The sequence below is a fragment of the Palaemon carinicauda genome, chromosome 4 (assembly GCF_036898095.1).
Source record: "Palaemon carinicauda isolate YSFRI2023 chromosome 4, ASM3689809v2, whole genome shotgun sequence".
Taxonomy (NCBI): Eukaryota; Metazoa; Arthropoda; class Malacostraca; order Decapoda; family Palaemonidae; genus Palaemon; species Palaemon carinicauda.
Window position 1 is genome coordinate 192,750,387 of NC_090728.1, and position 22,296 is coordinate 192,772,682.

Here is a 22,296-nt window from a genome sequence, read left to right on the forward strand (position 1 = left end):
ATTTTCTATATCGTGACAGAAGATGTATATATATATATATATATATACACATATACACACACACACACACATATATATATATATATATATATACATCTTCTGTCACGATTCCACTGCAGGAGAAAGGTCTTAGTCATGTCTGGAGTTTTGGCCATTTTCATCACACACATACAGTACATATATACAGTATATATATATATATATATATATACAAACATGTTTGTGTATGTTTGTATATATATACATACATACATATGTATACATGTATATATATACGTATATATATATATATATATATATATTTATATATATTACATTCCCCGCTCACAGTATCATCCAACCTTTCTAGCTATGATTCTTCATCTAGAAATATCCAATCAATAATTGAAATGATTCGTGTTTTGCAACAGAAGCACACAAAACTGAAATACTGAAAGGAAAAATGGTTGGATAAAACGTCCCAGCATCCAGTTGAATTGGAACGATAAAACTCAAGGGAAAAAGAGAGAGAGAGAGAGAGAGAGAGAGAGAGAGAGAGAGGAGAGAGAGAGAGAGAGAGATTCCTTTTTTAAAAAGAATCGGTAAATATCAGATAGAAAAAATGAACTCGAAATATTGTTCGAAAAGCTGTTACGGATTAAGGCCAAACGCGAAATGTTCTGTCATATATTGCAATGGTGCAATGGTTTTCTCTCTTTTGCTCTCTATATTGCTCTCTTTTGCTCTCTTTTGCTTTCTTTTGCTCTTTGGCTTTCTTTTGCTCTTTTGCTTTCATTTGCTTTCTTTTGCTTTCTTTTGCTCTTTTTCTTTCTTTTGCTCCCTTTTGCTTTCATTTGCTTTCTTTTGCTCTCTTTGGCTTTCTTTTGCTCTCTATTGCTCTTTTGTGCTCTCTTTTCGGTTCTGAAAGTCGTCGCCTTTATATGAAGACATAATCAGCTTGAAGCGGAGTTGTCCTCGTTACGCCTTACCTTATTGCCTTATTGCCTTATTTTTTGTTTGGGTTCCCCCAGGTCCCTCAGTGTGAAGCACCTCGTATATCCACCAGAGAGTTGCTAATACATCTTCCGGTGTATTTTGCATCTTCCAGTCTTGGATGGTCTGGGATGCATCTTAGGTATTTATCGAGCTGATTTTTAAACGCATCTATGCTCACTCCTGATATGTTTCTTAGATGAGCTGGCAGCACATTAAATAGTCGCTGCATTATCGATGCTGGTGCGTAGTGGATTAATGTCCTGTGCGCCTTTCTCAGTTTACCTGGAATGCTTTTTGGCACTATTAATCTACCTCGGCTTGCTCTTTCTGATACTTTAAGCTCCATGATGTTTTCAGCAATTCCTTCTATTTGCTTCCATGCTTGTATTATCATGTAGCGTTCTCTTCTCCTTTCTAGACTGTATAGTTTTAAAAATTGCAGTCTTTCCCAGTAATCAAAGTCCTTAACTTCTTCTATTCTAGCAGTATAGGACCTTTGTACACTCTCTATTTGCGCAATATCCTTTTGGTAGTGTGGGTACCATATCACATTGCAGTACTCGAGTGTACTACGCACATAAGTTTTGTAAAGCATAATCATGTGTTCAGCTTTTCTTGTTTTAAAGTGTCTGAATAACATTCCCATTTTTGCTTTACATTTAGCCAACAGTGTTGCTATTTGGTCGTTGCATAACATATTCCTATTTAAAATTACACCAAGGTCTTTAATTGCTTCCTTGTTTGTGATTGTCTCATTATTAGGTCCCTTGTATGCATACACCATTCCTTCTCTGTTTCCATAATTTATTGATTCAAATTTATCGGAGTTAAATACCATCCTATTTATCTCCGCCCATTCATATATTTTGTTTAGATCTCTTTGTAGTGAGTTCCTATCTTCATCACAAGTAATTTCTCTACTTATTCTTGTGTCATCGGCGAAACTTCTCACTACGGAGTTTTCAACATCACAGTCTATGTCTGAGATCATAATAACAAATAGCAGTGCAGCTAATACCGTACCTTGGGGCACACCAGATATTACCTGGGCTTCATCTGATTTCTCGTCATTTGCAACCACTATCTGTTTTCTGTTTTGCAGGAATTCTTTTACCCATTTTCCTATCTTTCCCACAATATTATGCTTTCTCATTTTTTTCTCCAATATGTTATGGTCTACCTTGTCAAAGGCTTTTGCAAAATCTAGATAGATCACATCTGTGTCTTTTTCATATATCATATTATTGTATATGTTTTCATAGTGAGTGTGGAATAATGACGTCCAAAAAGAGGTATTTTGTGACATTCAATTGAAACCATTATATTGCAATAAACAGTTTTTGCTATTTGAAGAAAGAGGTTAATTTTAGGGGAGAAATTATTAATTCATGCTATTGAAACCAAGATATTGTAATAAACAATTTGTTTATATTTTCGTTTATGTTAATTTAACAAAGAGGTTAATTTGAGGTGCGAAAATTTGACTTCATTAAATTGAAATCAGATATTGCAATAAACAATTTATTTACATGATTATATCAATTTAATATACATGATAATATCAGGTGCGAAAATTGGAATTCACTTAATTGAAACCAAGATGTTGCAATAAACAATTTATTTATATCTCTTTTTATGTTAGTTTAATAAAAGAGGTTAATATTAGGTACGAAAATTTTAATTCATTAAATTGAAACAAAGATATTGCAATAAACAATTTGTTTTATCTTCATTTAGGTTAATTTAACTAAGAGATTGATTTTAGGTGAAGAAAATATTTAATTCATTCAATAGAAACAAAGATATTGCAATAAACAATTTGTTTATATCTTCGTTTATGTTAATTTAAGTACGAGGTTAATTTTAGGTGAGAAAATTGGATTTGATTAAGTGAAGACCAAGATATTACAATAAACAAATTATTTACACCTTAATTTATGTTGATTTGATAAACAGAATAATATCAGGTGCGAAAATTTTAATTCATTAAAGTTAAACGAAGATGTTTATTTACATCTTCGTTTATGTTAATTCGACAAAGAGGTTGATTTTATTTGCGAAAATTTGAATTAATTAAATTGGAACCAAGATCTTGCAATAAACAATTTATCTATATCTTCGTTAATGTTGATCTAACAAACTGGATAATTTGAGGTGAGAAATGAGAACAGGAATGTGCAGTATTGTTGCTGCATGTATTTCGTGAAATCGTATTTAAAAAATCTTGTAAATTGTCATTAAGAAGAAGAAGAATCTTCTATGCATAATGAATACGTAAAAAGTGGAATATTTGGGGCCCGTTATGAGAAAAGTTAGAAAATATACGATTTGTAACCTGAGGGATGGAAAATTTAATTTAATTTTAATTTGATTTAGATTAATTCAATATTAATTTGGATAAATTCAATTTTAAATTAATTTTGATTTAATTTAGAATATTTTATTTCAATTGAACTTGAATTGATTTAATTTTAATTCAATTTTAATTTATTTTTAATTTAATTTGAATCGCAGAGAACAGTCCTTGCTGCATACAATGTGTCGTGTATAGCAAAATGTTTATAATTATTAGCATACTGAATTAAGTATATAATTATATTGGTCAAATATTGATAACAGAAGACAAAATCTTAATTGTTTGATCGTTGTTAACACTTAGGTAGTTCTACAGCCTCTGTACCATGGTCTTTTACTGTCTTGAGGGGAGATTTCTCTTGCTTGAGGGTACACATGGGCACGCTATTTTATCTTATTATTCATCCTCTTGTTATTTTTTTTTTTTAAGATTTTGTTGTTTTTATATGAAAGATCTATTTTAATGTTGTTACTCTTCTTAGAATATTTTATTCTAGTTGTTCATTACTTCTATTGTAGATTATTTATTCTTTATTTCCTTTCCTCACTGGGCTATTTTTTCCTGTTGGAGCCCTTGGGCGTATAGCATCCTGCTTTTCCAACTAGGGTTGTAGTTTTGCTCTTATATCAATAATAATAATAATAATAATAATAATAATAATAATAATAATAATAATAATAATAATAATGATAATAATACCCAGCTCCTTATGTCTATATATCCTCTAGAAGCCTTACCTTTCACATGTCTGATCCTCCATTCTGAAAACCCAGAGTCCTTCTAATCCTCCCGTGACATCCAGAAACAGACCCAGCATTTATTTGTCTACAGTTTTTCCCCAGATGTAGATCTTCCCCTGTCTCCCTATACAGCAAAGCCTTCCCCCCTATCATTATGACCTACTTTTCCCTATTTCTAATCTCATTGTCCCCCGAAACACCATTTATATATCACATTATCTCTCTCTCCCCACATGAAACCTTACTCATATATATCTCTCTCTCATCTCCCACTCTTTAAGAGTCACCAGCCGGACCTACTCATAAATTAAGTTCATTAAGGGAAGCCTAAACCACCATTACGAAGCTGTGGGGGAAAAAAATAAGACTTGGGGGAAAAAATGGGTTGGGGGGGGGGGGCCAAGATTCAGTGGAATGACTCCGGTTGATGCTCACGTCAGCGTCATTAAGTTCACTGCCAAACTGCCGAAGAATTATTCCGTCTTCTGGGATGATGGGAGGAGGTTCGTCTCTCTCTCTCTCTCTCTCTCTCTCTCTCTCTCTCTCTCTCTCTCTCTCTCTCTCTCTTCCGAGCGGTGAAGCGCTTTGTCTATTTTTTTTTTTGGGGGGGGGGATTTTTACGGTGGATTTGCTTTGTATATTTTTTGAGATTTTTTTTATAGGTGGGCTTGCTAGTATCATTAATGTTTTAGAACATTTTGCGTATATATATATATATATATATATATATATATATATATATATATATATATATATATATATATATATATATATATATATATAAATATATATATATATATATACATATATATGTGTATATATATATACATACATACATACACACACACACACACACACACACATATATATATATATATATATATATATATATATATATATATATATATATATATATATATATACACACTGTATATTCCCAAGTTTCTGTTCGGCTGTGGTGGCCTATGGGAAATTTCCATTCCTGGCATTCTGCTGGACGGGTGTTTGAGACCCGTGCAAGCTTTATAATTTCATTTAGTCTCTGCAACCTCACCATACGTGTGAGCTAGGGATGGGTGATTTGAGGGAACCTATAGATCTACATGCTCAGTCATCAACAGTCATTGCCTGGCCCTCCCGGGTCCTAGCTTCGTCGCTAATCATATTTTTATAAGGACAGTCTCTAGGGTATTGTCCTGCTAGAGCATTGTCACTGTTCCTTGCCTTTGCCATTCATAAGCCACCTTTAAATCCTCTGTATTTATCACCAAGTTCTTAGGCGCGATTTTCGAGCTCCAATTCCTTTTGCTTGACCATAAAAGATTTCCTTACCTATTTACAGTTTAGTTGGTCCCTGATATCGTCAGCCGAGTACTGTACCAGTCGACCAAGGCGTTCACTACAATAATAATAATAATAATAATAATAATAATAATAATAATAATAATAATAATCTCCTCCGAGGGAAGTTTACTAAAGGCCAAGTAGATTAGTGTCCCTTCGCGTGCTTTTGTTTACATAGAGCCACCGACGTTTATGGCCACGCCACTCATTAACAGAGACGATCTTTCTTTGGTCGGAAGGTTTAGGATAACCTTTTGGGATGTTCGTCAAATTTGGCCTGCAGTTCATGCATTGCGTAATTGAAGTCATCGCTTTTAAATGGTTGGTGGAGAGGTTTGGTTATTTATAATGATAGGGTATGGTACTTATGTAAATTGTGATTATATATATATATATGTATATATATATATATATATATATATATATATATATATATATATATATATATATATATATATATATATATAAAATGTCTGTTTGTGTGTGTGTAAGTGTGTGTACGCACGCTACAGAACCACGCGACAGAAGCATGTGGGTTCCCTTGGTTTATGCATTCAAAACTTGTTTTAGTTGATAATACACTTACTGTATATGTGTACATCTGCTTAATTAAGAAAAAAATTGTAAATTATGACTGTGATGGCTGTTGCTTATTCATATATTATATATATATATATATATATATATATATATATATATATATATATATATATATATATATATATATATATATATATATATATATGTATATATATATACACATACATACATACATACATATATAATGCTTAACATTGATGCTGAGGCATTGAGAATAAAGATTGTCTCCCACCTTAACTAGAGACATCCTCAGTTTGAGATTAGGATTATTTTTATAGAATATAACAAATTGGAAAATCATTCTATTATCAGCATACCTAGGATATCTCTCTAACAAAAAGAAAAAGAGCCAAAAAGGAGTTAACATAGGCGAAACTGTCTCGTCTGACTTATTCTCTTTTCTGACGGGATCCTTCATCTCAGCGCCCCCAGTCACTGCTATGACTCAATAATGCACCCGCTGACTGGCGACTGGCACTGTGCCAAGGGCAGTGTCTTAGGAGAGAGAGAGAGAGAGAGAGAGAGAGAGAGAGAGAGAGAGAGTAAAAAAAGAAATTATAAGATATAGTATAAACAGTGGAAGGGAAAGAGTAAGAAAAAAAAATAAGACAGTAAAAATAGAGAGAGAGAGAGAGAGAGAGAGAGAGAGAGAGAGAGAGAGAGAGAGAGAGAGAGAGAGAGAGAGTAGAAAAAAGAAATAATAAGAAACAGTATAAACAGTGGAAGGGAGAGAGTAAGAAAAAATAAGACAGTAAAAATTGAGAGAGAGAGAGAGAGAGAGAGAGAAAAGAGAGAGAGAGAGAGAGAGAGAGAGAGAGAGTAAAAAAAAAGAAATAATAAGATATAGTAAAAATATTGGAAAGGAGAGAGTAAGAAAATATTAAGACTAAAAATTGAGAGAGAGAGAGAGAGAGAGAGAGAGAGAGAGAGAGAGAGAGAGAGAGAGAGAGAGAGAGAGAGAGAGAGAGAGAGCGTTAGCGCTTTATCGCCGCCGCTCTAAGAAATATCATGTGACCATTATCTCCCCTTGCAGCTATTAAGGGTGATTAAGCGAATTAGTTCCGTTGATACAGTAGTACTCAATCTCTCCCCAGGCCTTGTCTGAGGGATGTACGTTGAGGGGGGGGGGGGGGGGGGCTTAGAGATATTTGGGGAGGGGGGGGGGGGGGTAGTTAGGGAGGTGTCTCTGAGTCGTTCTCTTTCGTTCTGTTTGAGTCGTAATTGTCCTTGGGTGAAATATGCCGTAAGTGGGACAAGTTGCTGCGCTGTTTTAACAATTTCGTTTAATTTAGGTGTGTTTTTTCTTTCTTTGGGTGTATTTTTCTTTCTTTGTAATTGAAAGTTTAGGAGTCATTTATAAGTTGCAGGCGTAAATTCTGCTCGTCTTTGCTTGTGTGTGCTTCTTGCAGACGTATGCGGTAAATGCATATTTTGCATATTTAAAGGATTTTAAAGGCCACTCATGAATGGCAGAGGCAGGCTCGCAGGCGTAAATTCTGCTCGTCTTTGCTTGTGTGTGCTTCTTGCATACGTATGTGGTAAATGCATATTTTGCATATTTAAGGGATTTTAAAGGCCACTCATGAATGGCAGAGGCAAGCTCGTCTTTGCTTGTGTGCTTCTTGCATACGTATGTGGTAAATGCATTTGATCATGCTTGTATTTTGCATATTTAAAGCATTTTAAATTCCACTCATGAATGGCAGAGGTAAGGGACAGTGACATTGCCCTATCAAGCAGGACAATGCCCTAGAGACTGACCACATTAATAATATACAATTAAAGGATTAATGGCTGCTCATGAATGGCAGAGGTAAGAAACAGTGACATTGCCCCATCAAGCAGGACAATGCCCTAGAAACTGACCATATATACATATGATCTGCTCCTAAGCCTCCTCTCCATTCAAGATAGGGCCAAGGAGATAAACCTATAAGCTCCCCAAACCCCCCATCCTTAACTCACTAGGATGGTGAGGTTGCAGCGACCAAAGAAATTATCGAGTTTGAGCGAGACTCGAACCCCAGTCTGGCGTCCAGCAGTCAAGGACGTTACCACATCGGCTATGTACTGGATGCAACTATGCACCCTTACATATGCCGTTCATGAATTCATGTTACCCGGTTAGGATTTATTCATACATTTTCTTCATGTATTTAAAAGTTCTTTCCCTATGCAATGCCCATACTATAAGTCTGTGATTCTGTCAAAGGTTGTATGGCAGTGATAAGGGGCAGGACAGTGCCCTAGAGTCTGACCAAAGGTTGTATGGCAGAGATAAGGAACAGGATAATGTCATAGAGTCTGACCATATAAGCAGCTTTTCTATGAGGAGGAAACTCCTAAATCAAACCATTGTACTCCAGTCTTGGATGATGCCATAGTCTCTGTACCATGGTCTTTCACTGTCTTGGGTTAGAGTTCTCTTGCTTAAGGGTACACTCGGGTACATTGTTCTATCTTATTCCTCTTTCTCTTGTTTTAAGGTTTTTATAGTTTCATATGAAAGATTTATTTTTATTTTGCTGCTGTCCTTAGAATGCTTTATTTTAAGCGTTAATTACTTCTCATGTAGTTTTTTATTTTCTCTCTTCCTTTCCGCACTGTGCTATTTTCTCTGTTGGAGTCCTTGAGCTTATAGCATCCTGCTTTTCCAACTATGGTTGTAGCTTAGCAAGTAATAATAATAATAATATATACATATATATATACATATATATATGCATATATATATATATATATATATATATATATATATATATATATATATATATATATATATGATCAGCGCCTAACCCCCTTCCCCATCAATCTAGGACCAGGGAGGGCCAGACAATGGCTGTTGATGCTTCAGCAAGTAGACTGTACAGGCTTTCCCCAAACCCCTCAGCCATAGCTCACAAGGATGGTGAGGTTGCAGACACCACTAGAAACTATCGAGTTTGAACGGGTCTCGAACTCTCGTCCATCACATTGCTAGGCAGGAAAGTTTTCAACAGGCCACTGGTCTCTGTATTTCCGTCACTGTATCCATGCATGTGACTTCATACATATGTCAAATGTATCTTGCTTGTATTTATGCATGGATACATGCAAAGCATACGTTAATTAATGCACTCCTAGCAAGTGAATGCATTCTATGCATTTTTTTTTAGATGGATTCCATCCATGTATCCATGAATTACACATTTTTACTGAATTTTTATGATAATTTTTCTAATTTTTCTCAGATGTATCTTTTCTGTAAACAAATTTTGCATAACAATCCAAAGGTATCCGTTTATGTATCCGCGACTGCATCCAGATGATCATCCAAGGATACCTCTGAATGTATCCCGTCCAGGGATCTATTAATGTATCACCTGGGTGCATTAGCTAAATTATCCTATTACTGCGAGTAACTAAGTCCTTTCGCCATCCTATTACGGGGAGTAACCGCGTCCTTACGGTGTCATTGAACTCGGAAAGTATATCAATTCAATCATCCATTACATGGGCATCGTGAGGGAGATTCTAACCTTAAGTATTCATAAGAATCTGCTTAGGACTGTGTTATATGGATTGAATTAGAAGTCACTTCGATCTTCGTGCAGTTTGCTTGAGGGTTCACTCGAGCACACTATTATTATTATTATTATTATTATTTTTATTGTTATTACTACTACTACTACTACTACTACTACTACTACTACTACTACTACTACTACTACAGTAACTTATTGCAAAGTCTATTTTGAGATAAGTAGTGTAGTCCTTTTATCAAGTGTTATTTTAATAATGTCAAAATGTTACTTTTAGTTATATATGCCATAGCAGGGAAAAACCCCTATTGGCTTCTTACTGTATGAATGTACATAAGAATAAATACAGTGTAAAGTGTACTACTACTACTACTACTACTACTACTACTACTACTACTACTACTACTACTTGCTGAGCTACAAACCTAATTTGAAAAGCAGAATGCTAGAAGGCCTAGGAGCTCCAACAAGGAAAGTAACATTATTATAATTATTATTATTATTATTACTACTACTACTACTACTACTACTACTACTACTACTACTACTACTACTACTACTACTACTACTTGCTAAGCTACAACCGTAATTGGAAAAGCAGAATGCTATAAGGCCTAGGGGCTCCAACAAGGAAAGTAACATTATTATTATTATTATTATTATTATTATTATTATTATTACTACTACTTCTACTACTACTACCACTACCACTTGCTAAGCTACAACCCTAAATGGAAAAGCAGAATGCTATAACGCCTAGGGGCTCCAACAAGGAAAATAACATTACTACTACTACTACTACTACTACTACTACTACTTCTACTACTACTACCACTACCACTTGCTAAGCTACAACCCTAAATGGAAAAGCAGAATGCTATAACGCCTAGGGGCTCCAACAAGGAAAATAACATTACTACTACTACTACTACTACTACTACTACTACTACTACTACTACTACTACTTGCTGAGCTACAACCCTAATTGGAAAAGCATAATACTAAAAGGCCTGGGGCTCCAACAAGGAAAGTAACATTATTATTATTATTATTATTATTATTATTATTATTATTATTATTATTATTATAAAACCAAGCTGGAAAAGCAGAATGCTATAATCCCAAGGGCTCCAACAGGGAAAAATAGCCCACTGAGGAAAGGAAACGAGGAAATAAACAAACATGAGAAGTAATGAACATTTGAAATATTTTCAGAACAGTAACATTAAAATAGATATTTCCTATATAAAGTATAAAATATTAAAAAACAAAGAGGAAGAGAAATAAGAAAATAGAATAGTGTGCCAGATAATATCTAATAATCAATCAGGCACACTATTCTATCTGTTTCCGTATTTCCTTTCCTCACTGGGCTATTTTTTTCATGTTGGAGATCTTGGTCTTATACATCCTGCTTTTCTAACTAGGGTTGTAGCTTAGCTATTAATAATAATAATAATAATAATAATAATAATAATATTTCTCGTATTTATGAGCTATTTTTAGCATGATAGAATATATAACTCTTAATATTTATTTAATATTACCCTGAAAAAGAACACATCTCTTCAACTGCAGCTAATGATATACTTTAAAATGTCTTGACGACACTTGTAATCTTTTTGGGAAAATGTTTGAAAACCTTGAAACCGTGTTCAGAATTGGTTTTATTTTTAGTTCTGAAACGCTCTCTGAAACATCTGAAAGCCGTTCTTAAATCCATTTTAGGATGTTTATATTGCATTTTAAACTGTAAAAAAGTTTTGTGCAGAATATGATACCTAAATATTTTTTTTTTTATAAAAAAGGTATTTTATGAATAATTTCAAATTATTTAAAAAATTCTGGAACATGTTTTTATAACTCCAAGGGATTGAAACATTTTTCGAAACTTGTTTCGATAACAAGCCTTGAAACACTTCTTGCAATACCCAAGTTGTTTATTTAACAAACCCTGAAACACCTCTTGCAAGACCCAAGTTATTTAGTTAACAAGCCCTGAAACACCTCTTGCAAGACCCAAGTTGTTTAGTTAACAAGCCCTGAAACACCTCTTGCAAGTCCAAAGTTATTTAGATAACAAGCCCTGAAGCACCTCTTGCAAGACCCAAGTGATTTAGATAACAAGCCCTGAAACACCACTTGCAAGACCCAAATTGTTTAGATAACAATCCTTGAAACACCTCTTGCATGGCCCAAGTTGTGTAGTTAACAAACTCTGAGACACCTTTTGCAAGACCCAAGTTGTTTAGTTAATAAGCCCTGAAACACCTCTTGCAAGACCCAAGTTGTTTAGTTTAACAAACCCTGAGACACCTTTTTCAAGACCCAAGTTGTTTAGTTAACAAGCCCTGAAACACCTCTTGCAAGACCCAAGTTGTTTAGTTAATAAGCCCTGAAACCTCTTGCATAACCCAAGTTGTTTAGTTTAACAAACCCTGAGACACCTTTTGCAAGACCCAAGTTGTTTAGTTAACAAGCCCTGAAACATCTTGCTTGACCCAAGTTGTTTAGTTTAACAAACCCTGAGACACCTTTTTCAAGACCCAAGTTGTTTAGTTAACAAGCCCTGAAACACCTCTTGCAAGACCCAAGTTGTTTAGTTGATAAGCCCTGAAACCTCTTGCATAACCCAAGTTGTTTAGTTTAACAAACCCTGAGACACCTTTTGCAAGACCCAAGTTGTTTAGTTAACAAGCCCTGAAACATCTTGCTTGACCCAAGTTGTTTAGTTAACAAACCCCGAGGCACCTTTTGCAAGACCCAAGTTGTTTAGTTAACAAGCCCTGAAACACATATTGCATGACCCAAGTTGTTTAGTTAATAAGCCCTGAAACATCTTGCATAACCCAAGTTGTTTAGTTTAACAAACCCTGAGACACCTTTTGCAAGACCCAAGTTGTTTAGTTAACAAGCCCTGAAACATCTTGCTTGACCCAAGTTGTTTAGTTAACAAACCCTGAGACACCTTTTGCAAGACCCAAGCTGTTTACTTAACAAGCCCTGAAACACATCTTGCATGACCCAAGTTGTTTAGTTAACAAACCCCGAGGCACCTTTTGCAAGACCCAAGTTGTTTAGTTAACAAGCCCTGAAACACATATTGCAAGACCCAAGTTGTTTGGTTAACAAGCCCCGAAACACTTTTTGCAATATCCAAGTTTTTTTTAGTTAACAAGCCATGAAACACCTTTTGCAAGACCCAAGTTGTTTAGGTAACAAGCCCTGAAACACCTCTTGCAATACCCAAGTTGTTTAGTTAACAAGCCCCGAAACACCTCTTGCAATACCCAAGTTGTTTAGTTAACAAGCCCCGAAACACCTCGTGCAATACCCAAATTTTTTAGTAACAAACCCTGAAACGCCTCTTGCAATACCCAAATTTTTTAGTAACAAACCCTGAAACACATCTTGCAAGACCCAAGTTGTTTAGTTAACAAGCCCCGAAACACCTCTTGCAATACCCAAGTTGTTCAGTTAAGAAGCCCTGAAACACCTCTTGCAAGACCCAAGTTGTTTAGTTAACAAGCCCTGAAACACCTTTTGCAAGACCAAAGTTGTTTAGTTAACAAGCCCCGAAACACCTTTTGCAATACCCAAGTTTTTTAGTTAACAAGCCCCGAAACACCTCTTGCAATACCCAAGTTGTTTAATTAACAAGCCCCGAAACACCTCTTGCAATACCCAAATGTTTTAGTAACAAACCCTGAAACGCCTCTTGCAATACCCAAATTTTTTAGTAACAAACCCTGAAACACATCTTGCAAGACCCAAGTTGTTTAGTTAACAAGCCCCGAAACACCTTTTGCAATACCCAAGTTGTTCAGTTAAGAAGCCCTGAAACACCTCTTGCAAGACCCAAGTTGTTTAGTTAACAAGCCCCGAAACACCTCTTGCAATACCCAAGTTGTTTAGTTAACAAGCCCTGAAACGCCTTTTGCAATACCCAAGTTGTTTAGTTAACAAACCCTGAAACACATCTTGCAAGACCCAAGTTGTTTGGTTATTAAGCCCCGAAACACCTTTTGCAATACCCAAGTTGTTCAGTTAACAAGCCCTGAAACACCTTTTGCAAGACCCAAGTTGTTTAGTTAACGAACCCTGAAACACATCTTGCAAGACCCAAGTTGTTTGGTTAACAAGCCCCGAAACACCTTTTGCAATACCCAAGTTGTTTAGTTAACAAGCCCTGAAACACCTTTTGCAAGACCCAAGTTGTTTAGTTAAGAAGCCCTGAAACACCTCTTGCAAGACCCAAGTTGTTTAGTTAACAATCCCTGAAACACCTTTTGCAAGACCCAAGTTGTTTAGTTAACAAGCCCCGAAACACCTCTTGCAATACCCAAGTTGTTTAGTTAACAAGCCCTGAAACGCCTTTTGCAATACCCAAGTTGTTTAGTTAACAAACCCTGAAACACATCTTGCAAGACCCAAGTTGTTTGGTTATTAAGCCCCGAAACACCTTTTGCAAGACCCAAGTTGTTTAGTTAACAAACCCTGAAACACATCTTGCAAGACCCAAGTTGTTTGGTTAACAAGCCCCGAAACACCTTTTGCAATACCCAAGTTGTTTAGTTAACAAGCCCTGAAACACCTTTTGCAAGACCCAAGTTGTTTAGTTAACAAGCCCTGAAACGCCTTTTGCAATACCCAAGTTGTTTAGTTAACAAACCCTGAAACACATCTTGCAAGACCCAAGTTGTTTAGTTAACAAGCCCCGAAACACCTTTTGCAATACCCAAGTTGTTCAGTTAACAAGCCCTGAAACACCTTTTGCAAGACCCAAGTTGTTTAGTTAACAAGCCCTGAAACACCTCTTGCAAGACCCAAGTTGTTTGGTTAACAAGCCCTGAAACACCTTTTGCAAGACCCAAGTTGTTTAGTTAACAAGCCCTGAAACGCATCTTGCAAGACACAAGTTGTTTGGTTAACAAGCCCCGAGGCACCTTTTGCAATACCCAAGTTGTTTAGTTAACAAGCCCTGAAACACCTTTTGCAAGACCCAAGTTGTTTAGTTAACAAGCCCTGAAACGCCTTTTGCAAGACCCAAGTTGTTTAGTTAAGAAGCCCTGAAACACCTCTTGCAAGACCCAAGTTGTTTAGTTAACAAGCCCTGAAACACCTTTTGCAAGACCCAAGTTGTTTAGTTAAGAAACCCTGAAACGCCTTTTGCAAGACCCAAGTTGTTTAGTTAAGAAGCCCTGAAACACCTCTTGCAATACCCAAGTTGTTTAGTTAACAAGCCCTGAAACACCTTTTGCAAGACCCAAGTTGTTTAGTTAACAAGCCCTGAAACACCTCTTGCAAGACCCAAGTTGTTTAGTTAAGAAGCCCTGAAACACCTTTTGCAATACCCAAGTTGTTTAGTTAACAAGCCCTGAAACGCCTTTTGCAATACCCAAGTTGTTTAATTAACAAACCCTGAAACACATCTTGCAAGACCCAAGTTGTTTAGTTAACAAGCCCCGAAACACCTTTTGCAATACCCAAGTTGTTCAGTTAACAAGCCCTGAAACACCTTTTGCAAGACCCAAGTTATTTAGTTAACAAGCCCTGAAACACCTCTTGCAAGACCCAAGTTGTTTAGTTAACAAGCCCTGAAACACCTTTTGCAAAACAAGTTGTTTAGTTAACAAGCCCTGAAACGCATCTTGCAAGACACAAGTTGTTTGGTTAACAAGCCCCGAAACACCTTTTGCAATACCCAAGTTGTTTAGTTAACAAGCCCTGAAACACCTTTTGCAAGACCCAAGTTGTTTAGTTAACAAGCCCTGAAACGCCTTTTCCAATACCCAAGTTGTTTAGTTAACAAACCCTGAAACACATCTTGCAAGACCCAAGTTGTTTAGTTAACAAGCCCCGAAACACCTTTTGCAATACCCAAGTTGTTCAGTTAACAAGCCCTGAAACACCTTTTGCAAGACCCAAGTTGTTTAGTTAACAAGCCCTGAAACACCTCTTGCAAGACCCAAGTTGTTTAGTTAACAAGCCCTGAAACACCTTTTGCAAGACCCAAGTTGTTTAGTTAACAAGCCCTGAAACGCATCTTGCAAGACACAATTTGTTTAGTTAACAAACCACGAAACACCTCTTGCAAGACCCAAGTTATTTAGTTAACAAGCCCTGAAATACCTCTTGCAAGACCCAAGTTGTTTAGTTAACAAGCCCTGAAACACCTTTTGCGAGACCCAAGTTGTTTACTTAACAAGCCCTGAAACACCTTTTGCAATACCCAAGTTGTTCAGTTAACAAGCCCTGAAACACCTTTTGCAAGACCCAAGTTGTTTAGTTAACAAGCCCTGAAACACCTCTTGCAAGACCCAAGTTGTTTAGTTAACAAGCCCTGAAACACCTTTTGCAAGACCCAAGTTGTTTAGTTAACAAGCCCTGAAACGCATCTTGCAAGACACAATTTGTTTAGTTAACAAACCACGAAACACCTCTTGCAAGACCCAAGTTATTTAGTTAACAAGCCCTGAAATACCTCTTGCAAGACCCAAGTTGTTTAGTTAACAAGCCCTGAAACACCTTTTGCGAGACCCAAGTTGTTTACTTAACAAGCCCTGAAACACCTTTTGCAAGACCCAAGACCAACCTATAAGAAAAGGCTATTTTTCAATCTTCACCTGCAGCAATTTGGGAGATAATGATCGTGAGCAGACCTCGATTGATTAGGATATAAATAATGTGTGGCACCTGTCATTTACCACCAGTCATTACATGTCAATCTTCCCTTCATTTTCAATATGATGACCACACGGCAGCCAGTCCAGGATTGGTTGCATGTTGGCCGTTTGATGATAAATTCAATTTTGTTATAATGATTTGTAATTAGTATTTATATTTCAATTTAGCCATCATTTTCCACGGTTGCCATACACTATAAATGGTGATAATAATAATAATAATAATAATAATAATAATAATAATAATAATAATGTAATACTTTACCGTGCTAGGGTGTATATCCTAGCAATCCATGTTTGCCAGCGGTTATATAAGCGAGTGAGGAAACTAAAGGAGTAACGAGAACTTTTGGTGTGGAGGAAATGCCCCCCCCCCATCCAATCTCGATGAAGTCACTAGCAGCAGGGTGACGGATTATGTTTAAGACGATGAACAAGATGTCTCTTTGGCATTTAATCCTGATGCCTGGTGGATAATCTTACTGGAATTTGTATGGACCGGCAGAGGTCACTTGGCTTAGTTAGATAGGCACTGTGCATCACAAGGAACTGGTTATCCTTTGATGAATTTAGCCAATGAATCCTCGAGTGCCATATGTGGGTGAGATTATGGTGAGGGGTAGATGAAGATGGTTTGGGCGTGCTCTTCGCATTCCCCAAGTAAGATTAGTTCACCAAACGTTTAACTGGGACCCACAAGGCACCAGAGTTTGAAGACCCAGGCCTATATGGCTGAGAACTATGAATTGTGAAGAGGGAGATGATGAGTAGAGAAGTGCTGAATTAAAAGCTCCAGATAAAGACGACTAGTGAAATCTAACCGAGGCCCTTTGCATTAATAGCAGTGGGAGGAGATGATGATCATTATATACGATATGTTCATGTCTTTGATTTTGTTTGCTCGTAGGTATTTCTCTGAATTTCCATTCGTAGTTTTACGAAATTTACTTACAAAATTCTTTTATGTACTTTCTATGTTTAGGATTGTTATGGTTTTTAGTAATAGGTGGTTATATACCATCGGTATCAGATGTTGATTGAAGGTCACTTTACTACTTAATAATCAGTTGGTCGTTTCGATCACGCTGATTCTGTTGCCATTTATTATCATCTTGCCATTTTGATTCTTACATTCCTCAACAACATTACCCTTTTTCTTGCATTTGTTATAAAAAACACCCTTAACTTCCACAAAGGAGTGTTGGCTCATCAATTCTTACATTAACAATATTAACTATTTTCTTGCATTTGCTTCCAACAGCCACACTTAAATTCCATAAAGGAGTGTTGGCTCATTAATTCTTACATTTCACAACAATATTAACCCTTTTCTTGCATTTGCATTCAGCAGCCACACTTAACTTCCATAAAGGAGTGTTGGCTCATCAATTCTTACATTTCTCAATAATATTAACTATTTTCTTGCATTTGCTTCCAACAGCCACACTTAACTTCCATAAAGGAGTGTTGGCTCATCAATTCTTACATTTCTCAACAACTTTAACCCTTTTCTTGCATTTGCTTTCAGCAGCCACACTTAACTTCCATAAAGGAGTGTTGGCACATCAAATTCTTACATTCGTCAACATCATTAACCTATTCCTTGCATTTGCTATAAAAGATTACACTTAACTTCCATAAAGGAGTGTTGTGAACATTCCTTTACTTTCATACCGACCATGGAGGATCTCAAAGATGATTTCATCCTATTCCCAGTCTTCTGCACACATCCTGCTACCTTTCTTTCTGGATTCATCGTGAAACTTACCTCTTGTATAATTCTGCCGTTATTCATTATATGTACTCTGATACATTTGTGAAGCAGATACTCATATATACATAGACAGATTGATAGATAAATAGATGGACATGTATATATATATATATATATATATATATATATCTATATATAGAGAGAGAGAGAGAGAGAGAGAGAGAGAGAGAGGAGAGAGAGAGTTAAGAATAATAGATATTCCTATATGTGGAAAAATATGTTGCATTACTTTTAAAATATAAAAAAAACTGATCCATTAAGAAAATAACCTGTGGGTACTTAAACTTACCTAAGATGGGCAATGTTAGGAAAGTTTTGATGTTATGGAAGTAAGATCTCTCTCTCTCTCTCTCTCTCTCTCTCTCTCTCTCTCTCTCTCTCATATGAAAATTATTTCCTAGACGAAACTATTCCCAAACACATAACATGGGATATACGCTCTCATATTCATTCATACTGGCACGTACTTCCCCCCCTCCTCCCCCCCTCCCCGCCAGCCTCAACACATTCTTCTGGGAAAACTCCTCTCTTCCTCTCTCCCTCTTTCCCCTACCATCATTCTCCTACCTCCTCCATCCCCTACCATCCTCCTATACCCCCCCCCCCCTGTAATCCACCTCTGCTGAAATTGTGATAATCTCCGAAGTCAGAGATGATATCGTTTCTTGCCTTCGAACACAAGTCGTTGGTGTCTGGGGAGACATAGGCTTCCTTGGGGTTGTTCCTAGGGGAAGGGGGGAGGGGGTTGGGGGTTAGTCTTTTTAAAATATGTTTGTTAAAGTAGATCTAGGTTAATCCTTCCGTTGCAAGAGATCCTCCTGGTTCCGATAGATGTCGTTTCTTCCGAGGGGATTTTCCGGTTGTAGGATTCGTGATTTTGTTTGGGACAAAAAGTTTTTTTTTTTTTTTTTTTTTTTTTTTCATATTTTATGTCATGTAAAAACAGTGGAGTCCTTTTGCCTTTTCGAAGACTATCTTTTTCATATTAGACTGATTTTGTTTGTGACAAAAAGTCCTTTCTACTGTTTTTTTTTTTCATATTTTATTTCTGTGTAAAAAAGTGCAGTCCTTGTGTCTTTTTGAGGGCCTTTTTCATATTAGAGTCTGATTTTTTTTTTGTGACAAAAAGTCCTTTCTGCTGTTTTATTATATATTTTATTTCTGTGTAGAAAAGTGGAGTCCTTTTGTCTTTTCATTTTTTATATTAGAATCTGATTCCGTTATTTTCCTTTACATTTAGAATGTTTTTTTTCATAAAATTGAATCTCGAAAATTATATCCTTAATTTTGTCTTCGTTTTCGGTATTTTTCGTACTCCATTTCTATGTAGAAAAATAGGAGTCCTTTTGTCTCTTCGAAGGCTTTTTTTCATTGTCAGATTTTGTTTTTAAAAAAAGTGAATTCAGATTTTTTTTATGTTTTATTTCTATATTATATATATCTATGTAAGACTTAAGAGTCCTTTTATATCTTCGAAGGCTTCCTTTATTTCTGCTTTTTTTCATATTTTATATATATGTAAAAAAGAATCTGATTGTTTTCATGATAAAAATTTCTGTTATTTTTTCTTATTCTATTCCTCTGTAAACAAAAGTGGAAGTCTTTTTGCCTTTTCGGAAGATATCTTTTTTCATAGTATAGTCTGATTTTGTTTGTGACTAAAAGTTCTCTGTTGCTTACTTCATATTTCTGTGTAGATAATAGGTGGTTTTTTTTTTTTTTTTTTTTTTTTTTTTTTTTTTTTTTTTTTACTAGAATCTGATTCCGTTATTTTTCTTTACGGTTAAGATTATTTTATTTCTCATACTATTGAATCTCGAAAATTATATCCTCAATTTTTTCTCGATTTTCTATATTTTTTTTATATTTTATTTCTATGAAAAAAAAAATGAAATCTTTGTGTCTTTTCGAAGGTTATCTTTTTCATATTATAGTCCTTTCTGCTGTTATTTTATATTTTATTTCCATATTTTCTATCTATGTAAAAAAAAATTGAGTCCTTGTGTCTTGTTCATATTATAGTCTAATTTTCTATGACAAAAAAAATATGTTATTTTTTCATATTTTATTTTTATATAAAAAATCTGAGTCCCTTTGTTTTTTCGAAGGCTTTCTTTTTTATATCAAAACTGAATCTGTTATTTTTCTTTACAGTCAAAATTATTATTTTTTCATCATATTGAATCTCAAATATTATATCCTTAATTTTCTTTCTATTTTTCAATGTCAAAATGTAATTGTTTCGTTTCAAAATTGATTTATTTATCTTTCCTTTTTATCTCTCTCTCTCTCTCTCTCTCTCCTCTCTCTCTCTCTCTCTCTCTCTCTCTCTCTCAACATGCAAATTTGTCTTTTTCACGTGTTTTTTCAACCTCAAAATCTATTATATTCTTTATTGGCTGGTAAACTTCGTTAAACCCTTTTTGTAAATATTCTTTCTTTACGACAAGATAAGTTCTATTTGCAAGATTTATTTTAAAGTTGTTACTGTTCTATAATATTTTATTTTAATTGTTCACTACCTCTCTTGTAGTTTTGTTTATTTCCTTTCCTCACTGGGGTATTTTTTTCATGTTGGAGCCCTTGGGTTTATAGCATCCTACTTTCCCAACTAGGGTTGTACCTCAGCTACTACTACTACTACTACTACTACTACTACTACTACTAAGAATAATAATAATAATGATAATAATAATAACAAGTTCCTTTTCCATGTTATGAAATATATTTTAGAACATTTACAATCCTCGTTTGGATACACTGTGTGATTACGTTTCAATAGAATAACATTAGAAGTAACTTAAGTGAGAACGATTCATATACTTTTTTATAAAGTGGTAGAGATTTGAATACTATATTAAGAAGAGGAAGAGTAAGGATTGTATGCATATTGGGAGCATGTCTGGCCATCAAATAGCATATTATTATTATTATTATTATTATTATTATTATTATTATTATTATTATTTTTGCTCTTATTATTATTATTATTATTATTATTGTTGTTGTTGTTGTTGTTGTTGTTGCTGCTGCTGTTGTTATATTATTATTATTATATTATATTATTATTATTATTATTATGATTATTGCTGTTGTTGTTATTGTTGTTGTTATTGTTATTATATTATTGTTATTATACTATTGTTATTATTATTATTATTATTATTATTATTATTATTATTATTATTATTATTATTACAAGCTACGCTATAACCCTATTTGAAAAGGCATGATGTTATAAGCCCAAGGGTTCCAACAGGGAAATATAGCCTAGTGAAGAATGAAAACAAGGAAATAAATATACTACAAGAGAAGAATAATCAAAACAAAATATTTCAAAAGCAGTAACAACGTTATATTAGCTCCTTCACATATAAACGATAAAAACTTAAAAAAAAAAAAAAAGTCAGACTTGGGAGAAAATCCAGTCATCATATTGATAGCAAGTCTGACTATCAGATATGTTCTGATTAAGCCGTTAGATTAGGAGCATGTCCTATCATGTGATTAGGAGCAAGTTTTGAACATCAGACTTGGAGCCTAACCAGTTACTAGACTTGAGAGCAAGCCTTGTTATCATATTGGACATCAGACTGGGAGCTCTTCCAGTTATCAGACTCAGACTGGGAGCAAGCCTTGTTATCATATTGGACATCAGACTGGGAGCTCTTCCAGTTATCAGACTCAGACTGGGAGCAAGCATTGTTATCATATTGGACATCAGACTGGGAGCCTGTCCAGTTACCAGACTAATACCAAGCCTTTTTATCATATTGGACACCAGACTGGGAGCCTGTCCAGTTACTAGACTGAGAGCAAGCCTTGTTATCATATTGGACATCAGACTGGGAGCCTGTCTAGTTACCAGACTAAGAGCAGGTTTTTTTATCATATTGGACGTCAGACTTGGAGCCCGTCGAGTTACTAGACTGAGAGCAAGCCTTGTTATCATATTGGACATCAGACAGGGAGCCCGTCGAGTTACTAGACTGAGAGCAAGCCTTGTTATCATATTGGACATCAGACTGGGAGCTTGTCCAGTTACCAGACCTAGAGCAAGTTTTTTATCATATTGGGAGCATATCTCGCCATCACATTGTGAGCATATTCAGTCATTTATGGCTATCATAATAATACAAGTAGTCAATCGCTGCAATAACTTAAAATTTTGGAATGAAAAATCAGGAAATTAAGGATAAAACATATTGGTATTTATTTTATTTTTCATTGTAAGATTATTCCCTGGGATCGTGTTGGCCTTTTGAAAACGTCTCGGCCTGGCGTTATGCTGGGCGGGAGA